Source organism: Branchiostoma floridae, chromosome 10, assembly GCF_000003815.2.
Source record: "Branchiostoma floridae strain S238N-H82 chromosome 10, Bfl_VNyyK, whole genome shotgun sequence".
NCBI lineage: Eukaryota > Metazoa > Chordata > Leptocardii > Amphioxiformes > Branchiostomatidae > Branchiostoma > Branchiostoma floridae.
Window position 1 is genome coordinate 7129202 of NC_049988.1, and position 12082 is coordinate 7141283.

The 12082-nt window shown below is 39.4% G+C and overlaps 1 protein-coding gene across 3 annotated transcripts in view; it reads right to left on the minus strand.

Annotated features, from left to right (window-relative positions):
- LOC118423924 (succinate--hydroxymethylglutarate CoA-transferase-like) overlaps positions 1-12082 on the minus strand; it is a 64763-nt gene that overhangs the window by 16467 nt on the left and 36214 nt on the right. The window lies entirely within an intron of this gene.

A 12082-nucleotide genomic window follows, 5' to 3' on the forward strand; every position in this document is an offset into this window, starting at 1 on the left:
CAACAAATTGGAACCAACAGATCAAGTGTGAGGCTACTACCAGTTGAGCTATAGGGACATCCCTCAGACAATGGATATAGGAGTCATATTCTTTGTAGTTTCCTTACTAGCAGCATATTAGAATTCTGGGTTAAGTGCTTGCTGAATTCATTCAGGATTTTGTGGGTTTATACCCCTGCTGGACCATTAAAAAAATTCAAAGATGGTACAATACTCTTTAAAATTCAGCACTTAACTTATGCAAAAAGAGTAAAGGCTGCTAAATGTCAGCAATGACACTAAACGATATCAGTTCCTGATTACATTTAGTAACCATCATTTGTATCACTTAATGAACTACACTTAGATTATGTGAACCTCTAACATATTTCAGAGTTGCAAAATTAAATCAATTCTTTGCACTCTTGTTGTACTGAAAAATCTTTAAAGGACTAATAGACAAATAACTGTATTAGCCTGTATAATGACCCTTCAGCACAACACACCAGCTTTGTAGGCACGTGTCAGTAATACCTGTATCACGCATTCTGTTTATTGGGTTATCTTGTCGCATAACATCAAACATCTGATTCATTATATCTGGCATGGTAATCCTTAGGGCACCGCTGGTTTTAGGGTACTTACTGGTAATGCATCATAAAGGGCTAAAACATTAATACCTAAACAATGCTTCGGGCAATCATGGACTGAATCATTCTGCTTTCATCTACCGAGTGACTTAGATTTAGGCACGATCTAGACACAGTTTTTCCCGATATCTGCGAGCTGACAACCTCTTGCCGACAGCTTTTTTTCAGCGTCTAGATGGAACTGCAATATCGCCATTAAGATATTGGCAAAATTTCTCGCGAAAGGTCCGGAGCATTCGCCCAATAGCTTAGCAGGGGTCCCCGACAACTTCCGCGCGCGTGTTGATGCGTCCCGACTTTGGGAGGGCTCATTAGCATATAACGCTGGCTCATTAGGCCAGACAGCTGTTTATGACTGCAAGCGCCACGGGTGTCCTGCCCCCAACTTTCCAGATCCCTACCTAGATCTCCACATATATCCGATTCGGTAAAAACTGTGTATAGATTGGGCCTTAGAAAATGAATTCAAGTCAGTTACCAAGAAATCCTTACAATACCAACCTGCCCACACCTTAGTAACATTAATATCAATATATATTTATCATATTTAACAAATTATAAACGATAGATCGGAAATTGCTTGATGCTAAGAAGTTCCGCAAAAAAAGGCTTTCACGTTGTCCAACTAACGTAAAGGCCTTTGAGTTTGCAGGGATTTAATTTTAGGGACACCAGATGCAGTATAATCAAATACATGGATACTTATAACTTCTAATTTTGCTTAGGGACAAAAGGGAGTGTTCACAATGGTTTTTGATTGGTTCAGAGCCCACACTCTACCAGTTATGCCACAACGACGTCACCAGTTATGAGGAAAGAAAAAAATGAATTTCATCAAAAATTACAAAGTGCTACCTGACCGTATGTAATCCAGTACGTACATGTACTAATGGGTTGATGCTTCACAAGTTGCTGTTGCGTATATGAACACAAGTAGCAATCGACAGTGCTGACGACTTAAACAACGACCTATGACGTAAGATGTTGTAAGTCGATAATGGGTTTCAACGACTTTGTTTTTCAAATGTCAAAATCTCCTCCAACAAAACCTTCTAAGCAATACTATAAGTTTTCCAGGGCATTCAACAGATTTCTGATTCAAATTACTAAAGTGAAAAAAAGTTGAAAAGTCAAAAACGGGATTCGACATTGGAATTTCTTAGTTTGAGGACATCCAATTTCTTCTGTCGTATTTCACATTGAGATTTACGTTTTCTTGGATGGGTATGATATGAAAAATGTGTAACACATTGTGTCTTAGGGCAATGGTACTGGAAGGTGGATCCGATCCCTCTCCTTTTTACCTTCCCAACCAAAGTATAAAAGTCACACACAAAGAAGACCAAGGGCACCAAACAGCACATTCTTCTAGGCAGCCATATTTTACATATAGATGAAAAATTACACCAGGGGTGCGAGTGTCACTGTCATACTATATTATAGCCTACAAGAGCCTTTCATATAGCCAAGAGGAAAATTGTTCAGACTGAGAATGTAGAAAATTAGGGAGTACAATTCTCAACATTTCTCGTGCAGTTACCGTCCAATTTCAGCTCATAAAAGAAAAATTGGATTTTCGGTTTTCACAGAGCATTACAGACGCACAAAATATCAGATTAGTGTGATTTGATTCAATTTTTGTGAAACCATGGTATTCTTTAAGCTAGCATTACACTGACAACTACATTTGGCCAAATTTGCCTGAAGGTGATATCATGCATCGAATTTCAAAATTGCCAGAGAATGGTCAGGAGCAAAATTATCTTTCCCCTGAAAGTCAACCTCGATATTGGATGGGGTTAGTGACCTCGGAGCATCTGTATCTGTATCTGTATCTATATAGCAGGTATAACCGCCGTTCGGCGTAACACACCAGCTTCGCAGGCACGCGGCGCGGCAGCAGCTGGTTATATTACACTGAACGACTCGTTACCCCTAGCTTTTGCACATCTATCTGCAAGCGTTCTTTAAAACTACCGAGAGAAGATGCCCCTACTGTACTTGGTGATAACAAGTTCCACTCTACGATAGTTCTGGGAAAGTATGAATTTTTGAACACATCAATCCTAGGTTGGTAACTCTGGTATTTGAAGGCATGACTGTTTCTTGTTCTTTTTTGAGCTGGTATTAGATACTTATCTGTTGGTACGTCCACCAGTTTATTGGTCATAAAAATATGGAACGCTTCACGAATTTGCGTGTTATCAGCATCAGAATACCTGCTGTATTGCTGATGATGAATATAGAATACATTTACATATTCCGTATCACCTGAGTTATCAGCCCGAAGGTAGGATCGGCCAATGGCTGAAGAGCAAAGGGGGATCGGACCTGCGGGAGGGCTGAAACCAAGGGTGATGCGAAATATACAGTGTACGGTTGTATTGATATCTTATTTTTGTCGTACCCATCTGAGAAAACCGACGTTTTAATGCTTAACGTGCCAGGAGTTGACAAAATTTGGTGTCCTTGAACAAAAAAGGACAACAATTATTCCAAGTTCGGTGTTCGAATTTTTGACAGCTGCACAGGTGACACACTCTAAGTGGGCTCAACTGATTCTTTGATAAAAATAGAAGCCTGTGTTATCACCCAGCCCGGAACACCCCTATCGAATGTTATCGTGGCCTAGGTATGACATGATGTCTTTTACAGGTCACAAACTTGTCAGCAAGCTATCTTCCTGCTGCGTGTTGTAGGCCTAGGTGACATCAAAACTCTCTAGGTCATATACAAACACTTCAAGAACAACATTGACAAGCCAGCTGAGTATTTCAACTTTTCTGACACCAAAATTACAGCAGCCTGTAGAGGGAACATAACAACTTGAAATCCCGTCCTAGCTTAGGGTAAGCATACTAACCGCATGTAGACGTCATATCATTCTTCTATGGTCGTTGATACACACTTTTGTCACACAATGCTGAAAGTGTAAGTGATCTCAAAACAGTTTAGTGCACTTGATTCGTATATTCTTAAACTATAATGGTCATGACGTCCCAGGAAAGACAGACAACCTCACTCACACAACATTGAACAGTTTTCGACAAGCGTGATGAACGATGAACCACAACTTAACACTCCATCCTAAGGACTTTTACTTTCCAAAAGTGTGCATGTCGGGTGGGCAACATCAGCCTGGATTTGTACTTCAGAAACTCTTGATCCAGAGGCAGAGTCGCTAACTATATGTACTACTAGGGGTATACATGTACAATGAGTTGTACGTACAAGTACAGAAAATTCAGATACAGGTATGGTCTAGGTCCAGAGGATCAGTATGTGAAAACTAATGTGAATGGGTATTACTCCAAACAATGGTCGATTTCACTACAAATAATTCTGTTTGGTGGTATATTTGTCAATTGGCATTTTAAAATCCTATCTTGACGTTCATGCAAAAACACTAACTGACTGTATGTTTTAGACCAAGTTTGACTGTAGAAACTTGGTGAAAATGACGATCAACTCTCCACTGCTTTGCCCATTATTTTCTTGGACCTGTCAGCCCCAAAACAAGTGCCGGTAAAATCTGTTCATCTTTAATCGTTCCAAAATCCCGTCCTCTCTTTTTTCAGCTCCATTTTTTTCTGGACCGGTCCAACAAGAAAAAACAGTTTTGTATCAGTTAACCCACCCCTAGGCCTATGTACTACTGTGCAAACCGTGGCCATCATTTGCCATGCACAGTCAATCCAACCACTTTCCAGAACTGACTCCACTACCATTAAAGGGAGCTGCAGAAAGAGTTAAATAGGGGCCTTAACAACTCCGATTGTCCATCAAAAGCCCACGCAAAAGACATTACCGACGGGAAAATCAATTGGAGATTGGGCCGTGCTAACAGTCTCCTCTCTCTGATGTTTGATGGCGGGCCCTTCTCACCAAGCTCAGATAATACAAATTTGGAAAGTAGCTTTCGAAATGCATTGAAATGGCAAAGGGCTTCCAACCTTTGATTTGTTTGAAGCTTTCTTTTTTCAGAAGCTCAAATTTTTTTCATTGAGGGAGGTAGGGATAAAATATAACAGAGATACATGTACAGATTACGTCGAGTCCTAATAAATCTATCAACATATATCGCTACATATATACATGGTACAAAACATTACTAGACCAAAAGCTCAGCGTTCATAGTCTATGTCTATTTGTTTTGGTTCTTTTACTTTCCAATAATTCTGTTTTTTACCTTTTTTAGTTTTTATCTTTGCTCCATGGACAAGCTATCACTTTTAATTACAAATAAGTGCACTGGTATTAAGAAAGATGAAATTCTAACATTTTATAGTTGGTTGCAGAACATAGATCTTAATTCTTAATTTTGTCTATTTGCACATTAACTGATAAACCGCATTAAGGCATAACACACTAGTTTTCAATTATTTGCAATGCTATTTTAACCTAATAGATTTGATCCACTCACAACAGGAAGGACCCCTACTTGGTTTCGTAGCTATATAATACCAATTTTCTTACTGCTAACTCCAACAATACATTCTAACTACCTTTAATTTGGTACAACTGTGATTTAGAACGTCTAGAAATACAATAGTTTTGAGGCGAGAGCAGTTGTGACTTATCCCGCAACCACGTAATAGTATGGTTTTATTCTTATTGCTGATAAAAAGTGTGGTAGACCTGACAAAAGTTACAGTTCACCAGTGGAGCTGATCCACAAAGGCTACAATTGCTGAAGAAATACTTGCACTTGTGACTCTAATTTCATCGCAAGAGTAAAAGCTTTTGCTTCCAATCGATACCCACCACTTAGGAACCATTGACAAGTCTTATGCGTAGTCTAAAAGACACGTTAAAGTGGTTAACTGAAAAACCTTTTAAACGTTTACGCATTTTTCCAGGAATTCCAGATTTAAGACTATTAAACTAGCTAGGTTCAAAGCCACTCACAATTACAGACCATTTGTGAATGTCAATATCAGTAAAAGCAAAAGTCTTCATGACTAAAAGTCATCATGACTAAACAGCGGGTACAATTTTCAATTTAATAACTCATCAATGTTATGTAAGGGCTTCAAGGTCATATCTAGGTCGCGATAATGTTTGAACAGGTATTATGGACTGGGCGATAACTTGCCATATCACACAGACTTCCATACAAAAAAATTGACCACACTCAGTGCCTCGGAGTGTGCCTATGTCAAACATTCAAATACTTGATTCCAACATTGGAATTTTTTTTTTACAATTCTCTCCAAAAACACCATATTTTCTCTTTTAAGGCCACACCAATTTAATTTCTTGGTTCACGGATTTTTTCATAAAAAATATGGAGCGAGAGGACGAAATAAAAATGAAAATAAAAATTGTAAAAGGGTTGGGGTAAAGGTAAGGGCTAATCCAAAACATAAAGAATAAAAGATTTTCAGCTTGAAAAAAGTACAAAAACACTATTACTGTACAGTAACAGCACCTGTTCATTGAAAATTACAAAAGCATATCAGTTTTTATGTTTGCTACACCAGAAAGTTGGTGAATGGTTTCATTAATGGTGAAAATTTGCTGAGTGGTAATTTTTATTTTAATTTTTTTTTCAAAAAAATAGGAGCGAGCGAATCCGTGAACCAAGAAATTAAATTGGTGTGGCCTTAGCTTTTATTGAATAGACATTCAAACAAACAGTAAGTGTGCTGCTGATCAAAAAAGAAGACTTGACGAAATCTGCTCCAACACCACATCATTCCACCATGCCCACCCTTGGTGCTGAAATGCCTTCCAGGGTTTGAAATTGAAGAAGACAAATTTTCATTCATTCAAGTCTTTATGAACAAAATTAAAGATGATGAAAGCATGCTGTCAGTAAAATCAAAGACGTCATACTGTCATAGGTCATAAGGCCTAAATCGGTTCGGTTTGGTTGGATTTAATTCGGATCTCCATTAGTCAGGGTGAATGATGTGATCACCATTGGGCTGATTCAAGGTGACTTGTAGTGAATCACCAACTCTAAATGGAAGGATTTGTAACATCGCACACTGGGGCATGCCTTACTCTTTTTCGAAAGGTGTGGTGGGTTCACATGCGAGAGGTGTGGCTCTTCCCAAACACCTGGACCTCCATTTAACGTCCTATCCGAGAGACGTCCCTAGCAGAAGCTAGGTACTCATTATCACCTGAGTGAAGTTAGGAAAGTGCCTTTCCCAGGGCACTAGATCGGTGACACGGCAGGTTTCGAACCTGGGACCTCTTGGGCCTGAGCCCTGTCGATTGTGTCACATGATCTCACCCCTTTCTTCCTGTCTATATCATCAGACCAGATCACTGTTCCCTTGTAACATTAATATTCTTAGATATTTTATTCAGGGAAAAACACATACAGGCCACTCAAGAACCATTGACAGGTCTTTTGCATAGTCTAACAGACATGTTGAAGTGGTTAAGTGAAAAACGTTTACGTATTTTTCCGGGAATTGCGGTTTTAAGAGGTTAAACTTCCTTGGTTGAAAGCCACAATTACAGCCGTTTTAATGTCAATGTCAGTAGAAGCAAAAGTCATCATGACTAAAAGTCTTCCCGAACTAAGCAGCGGGTGCAATTTTCGATTTAATAATTCAGTGATGTCATGTTAGGGCTTCTAGGTCATATCTAGGTCATGATAATGTTCAAACAGGTATTACAGACTGGGTGATAACTTGCCATATCACACAGGCTTCCATACAAAAAATTGAGGACACTCCGCACCTCGGAGTGCGCCTGTGTCAAACATTCGAACACTTGTACGGGACGCTGAAATGGCTGTTTTACAATTTCTCTCCAAAGACACCATATTTTCTCGACTTCGTACTCCTTTTGCATTAAAACATTGTGTTTTCTGAGTGGGCACGACGTCATAGCCTCTCCACAGGTCGAATCACCCTCTGGCCATCAGCTAATTCTACCAGCAGTCGGGCTGGTACATGTACCTCTGTTGATGCAGAATATACAATGTTGTACAAATGTATTTTATATTGACTTCATATAACCTGACTAAAATGCAGCTATTAGTAAGTGAAAAACCTTTCAATCGTTAATGCATTTTTCCAGGAATTGCAGTTTCAATAAACTTCCTGTCTTCAAAGCCACAACAATTACAGCCATTTGACACTCGTTCTCATTGAAATGTCGAAAATGGCATTTTTTGGGTCGAAAAATAAATCGGCTTTATTTTCACTGAAAACTACTTGGTTGTTTGGGAAAATTCCTCTTTTAACCATAGCCAAAAAATGGCAACTTATTATTTTCGGTCCCATTGGTAATGCATTACAGGGCATGTAACAAACGTTACCTGTAACGTTTGTTACAACAGCAGACTTTACCATGTTTTCTTCGAAAGGACTTACCTTATTGACTACATCATTTAGGTATAAGTGAATGCCCCTAGGGACATTTGAAAAGTGGGCAGCTTTTTTACACCAGGTCAAATAGAAAGCCTAGACAGCATCGAACAATGGTAACGTTTGTTACAGTCATTTCTGTACAACATTTTGTTAAGCAAGGTGGGATACAAATGACAGTCAACAACCCTTTCTTGTTTCTTTAGAAAGCCAGAAAAACTGTACAGCGTCACAAAAACGGCCATTTCTAGTCTTATACGTGCATAATATAACCGTGGCAACCATCGTACTAGTGGTGGTAACGTTTGTTACAGAATCTGGCGACAGGCATAAACCACCTCACACAGCCTCCAAGATCAGTGACAGTAGCGATCTGACGTGATCGGACAGAGGGCCTGGGTAGCTGATTTCACCTGCCGAACAATCAGTCTGGGAACTGAACTGTTAAATTTTTGGCTACTATTTGAATTCTTCGTTTCTTCTCAGGCGACAGCCATTTTTTAGGGTGTGAAATCCCACCCGTGGCTATAACAATCTTTTCAGCCATCAACCAATACGAATGTTGTGGTGCATCTTTTGTAAAACATTACAGGGGTTGTGGAAAAATGAAGGAACCAGTGATGTTGTCTATAATTTGCTCCATATCAAGGCGTAAAGTCAGGGGACAGCATTTCGACATTTAAATGAGAACGAGCCTTGAACGTCAATGACTAGAAGTCTTCATGACTAAACAGACACTGCAGGAGGGGTGAATAGCACCCAGAAGGAAGAGGAGAGAAGAGGAGAGCCACACTTCACGCACGTGAACCCACCACACCTTTCGAAAAAGAGTAAGGCATGCCCCAGTGTGTGATGGTACAAATCCTTCCGTCCAGAGTTGGTGATTCACTACACATCACCTTCATTCACCCAAACCATAGGCCTTATGACCTATGATGTCTTTGATCTTGCTGACAGCATGCTTTCATCATCTTTCATTTTGTTCCTAAAGACTTAAATGAATCAAAATTTGTCTTGTTCAATTTCAAATCCTGGAAGGCATTTCAGCACCAAAGGTGGGCACGGTACCACATTGTGAGGTTTAGCCAAGTGTGAATTGGTACAGCCATCTTCTAAGGAAGAAAAGTGGTCCAGAAGGACCATCACAATGACAATGGAAGGGCAATCATTGGGACAACCACGAAATAAAACATGGATGACAACTTAACATAAGACAAGACTTCCATCTTCTCAACCTAAACAATTCTAATCAACTGAACTCCTGGCGATCTGCTATCGTGACACAACATTTTTGTGCAAGCACGTCTATTGCTCGCAAGACAGGGAACAAAGATGACAATCAGATTAGCTTTTATTGAATAGACATTTATAGGGCCTTCACACGGGAATCGAATTAGCAGGAATCAAGCCGAATCAGCCGGAATGTAGTATTTGCAAACTTCGTGTCACATTCAGGGCCATTCGGGTGGGAATTCCAAATGGGCCTTAAATCCCCTTCACACGAGAAGGAATGAGCCGGAATGCCGTCAGAATGAAAATTCTTGTCTATTCCTGTGGATTCGTAGTGCATTCTAGACATTCTTACGGCATTCGAAATATTCTTTCGGCCACATTCTGGCAGGGTTCGAGGTGGCTTGCCGTTTCGGTTCTCCATCGAATGAGATAAGAATGTTTCGAAGAATGTTAGAATGCCGTAGAATGCGGTCAGACTGCATTCAGAATAGTTAGAATACACTAAGAATCCACTACGAATGCCATTCGATATTTCTCCACTTCGAATGCACCTCGACAGTTTTTAACATGTCAAAAACTTTCGAGCCAGCCAAAAGAACTGGGACGAATATCTCGAATTGTGAGGAATTGCCACGAATAGAAAAAAAATTCATTCGGACGGCATTCCGGCTCATTCGTGCTCTCGTGTGAAGGGGGCTTTAAGGTTAAAAAAACAGTGAGTGTGCTGCTGATCAAAATAGAAGACTTGGCAAAATCTGCTCTAACACCACATCATTCCGCCATGCCCACCCTTGGTGCTGATATGCCTTCCAGGGTTTGAGATTTAACAAATTTTCAGTCATCTAAGTCTTTAGGAACAACATGAATGATGATAATGCATGCTGTCAGTAAAATTAAAGACGTCATATTCATTAGACCTTTCTTCATGTCTAGATTAATCAGGCTAGAGACTGTAGGTCACTGGTTCCTTCATAATTATGCTATGATTTTTTTTGTGGCGTCTCATACCATAACAGCTGGGGGTTCAGCTTAAAGCTAAAACGTCCTGTGTTTGAGTCCTGATATGCTTCAATGTTGTGCTCTTAGGAAAGGCATTTAACACTAATTTCCTCACTTCATGTGAAAATGAGTACCTGGCTTTGATTTGGGACATCCCTTGGATAGGATGCTAAATGGAGGTCCAGTGTTTGAAGACAGTAACACTTCGAGCATGTAAAAGATACCAACACTAATAATAAAAGAGTACATATTGGGGTCATTCGGAGGGTGAGTGTATCAAATAAATATATCCAGATCAGGGCTCGAAATACTGGGTGCATGTGCACCCAGGTGCACCTAAAATTGAAGCTGTGCACCCAATTATTTTCTGTGGGTGCACAGGGTGCACCCAAATATTTTCTAAGGTTTATGTATGTAAAGATATCAAAGTATACTAGTATACATCATATTCTTGACATGATGAGATCTAAGTGTTAGAAAGATAATAAAAATGTCTGTCATGGCACTTGTTTAAGAATTTGATAGCTTGTAACTAAGTTTTATTATTTGGTTATTACTCAAATTTAAGTGGTGCACCCAAAAAGTTTTTGGTGCACCCAATTTTCCAAGCTGGGTGAACCAGTGAACCTAATCCCAAAAATGAATTTCGAGCCCTGCAGATAAACAGCTTGTACTGGTACTTCTCAAACCTGATGTGTTATGCAATAATAGCATCTGTTCTTTTTCCTGTGTAAAAAAATTGTCATTTGCATTTATGGAAAAAAAAGGCACCAAATAACTTCCTAATATATATATACTTAGGAATTAATACATCAAAATCAAAGTGACATAAATCATATTACTGGACATGCAATATAGTATACATTCATCTTTCTTTCCTACCGTTAATGGGAAATGGGAATACATTAAAGGTACTTTGAACCAGCTGAAATGACAGGAAGCTAATTTTTCCGCTACGAACCAAACGGAACTTCAAGGAATTTTTCCCTTTCCTTTCCTTTCAGGTAAGCGCAATGATCAGTACACCCAGGAATATTCAGTGGCAGACTCAATTGGCCAATGGAGGGTGAAAATGAAGACTTGCAGAAAACTTGTCTATATTATGATGAGGAACTAGACAGTGTAATATTCTCTTGGGAACTAATCAACGTGGTCCTATGGGATTTCCTGTGTCGTGACACTGCAATGACTAATTAATAGGAAGGGTAATGTTTCTTGTGATGAATTCTTTGTATGTTCGTCTCCATTTTTGTAGGGTCTGCTGCTACCAGCCCAAAGCTACCCAGGTAGACCCATGTAATGACTTGTGTCGTCATCAATGAAGTCAAAGTCAATGGTGGGGGCATGACTGTCACAGAGTGACTGATTTTTTTCTGAATTGAAGAACGCACTTTTGAAACTTTTCAAAATTCAAAAGGTGCAGCAATACAGTTATTTCCACAAATTTAAAGTTACTTTGAGGTTATTATACAGATAAATGGGAAAAGGACATCAAACAGAGCAAGGTCAGGTGCTACAGTTCTAGACAAGTTGCAAAACTTGATAAATGATGTTTTCATTACAACATATTCAGTTTCTATGCCATTTTGTTGCACGTAAGCGATTCATAAGTTTGTAGAGACAATGCAAGTGGGAAATGCTTAGCCTGGAGTCCTGTCAGTCTAATGTTAGCTTTGGTTAACTCTCAACTAAACCGACAACAACTGTTAGGAGCGGACCAAAACTATCAAGGTTGAGCTAAAGGCTAGGTAACTGCAAAAGAAAAATCGCAACCTTTCTGCTTGAATGCCCATTCTTTTTCACAACCTTTTTTGGGCTGTGAGCCAGAAAGACAGGGCAACCAGAAAACATTACGACTTTTAATAACTCCATACCAAAATATACCTGAGG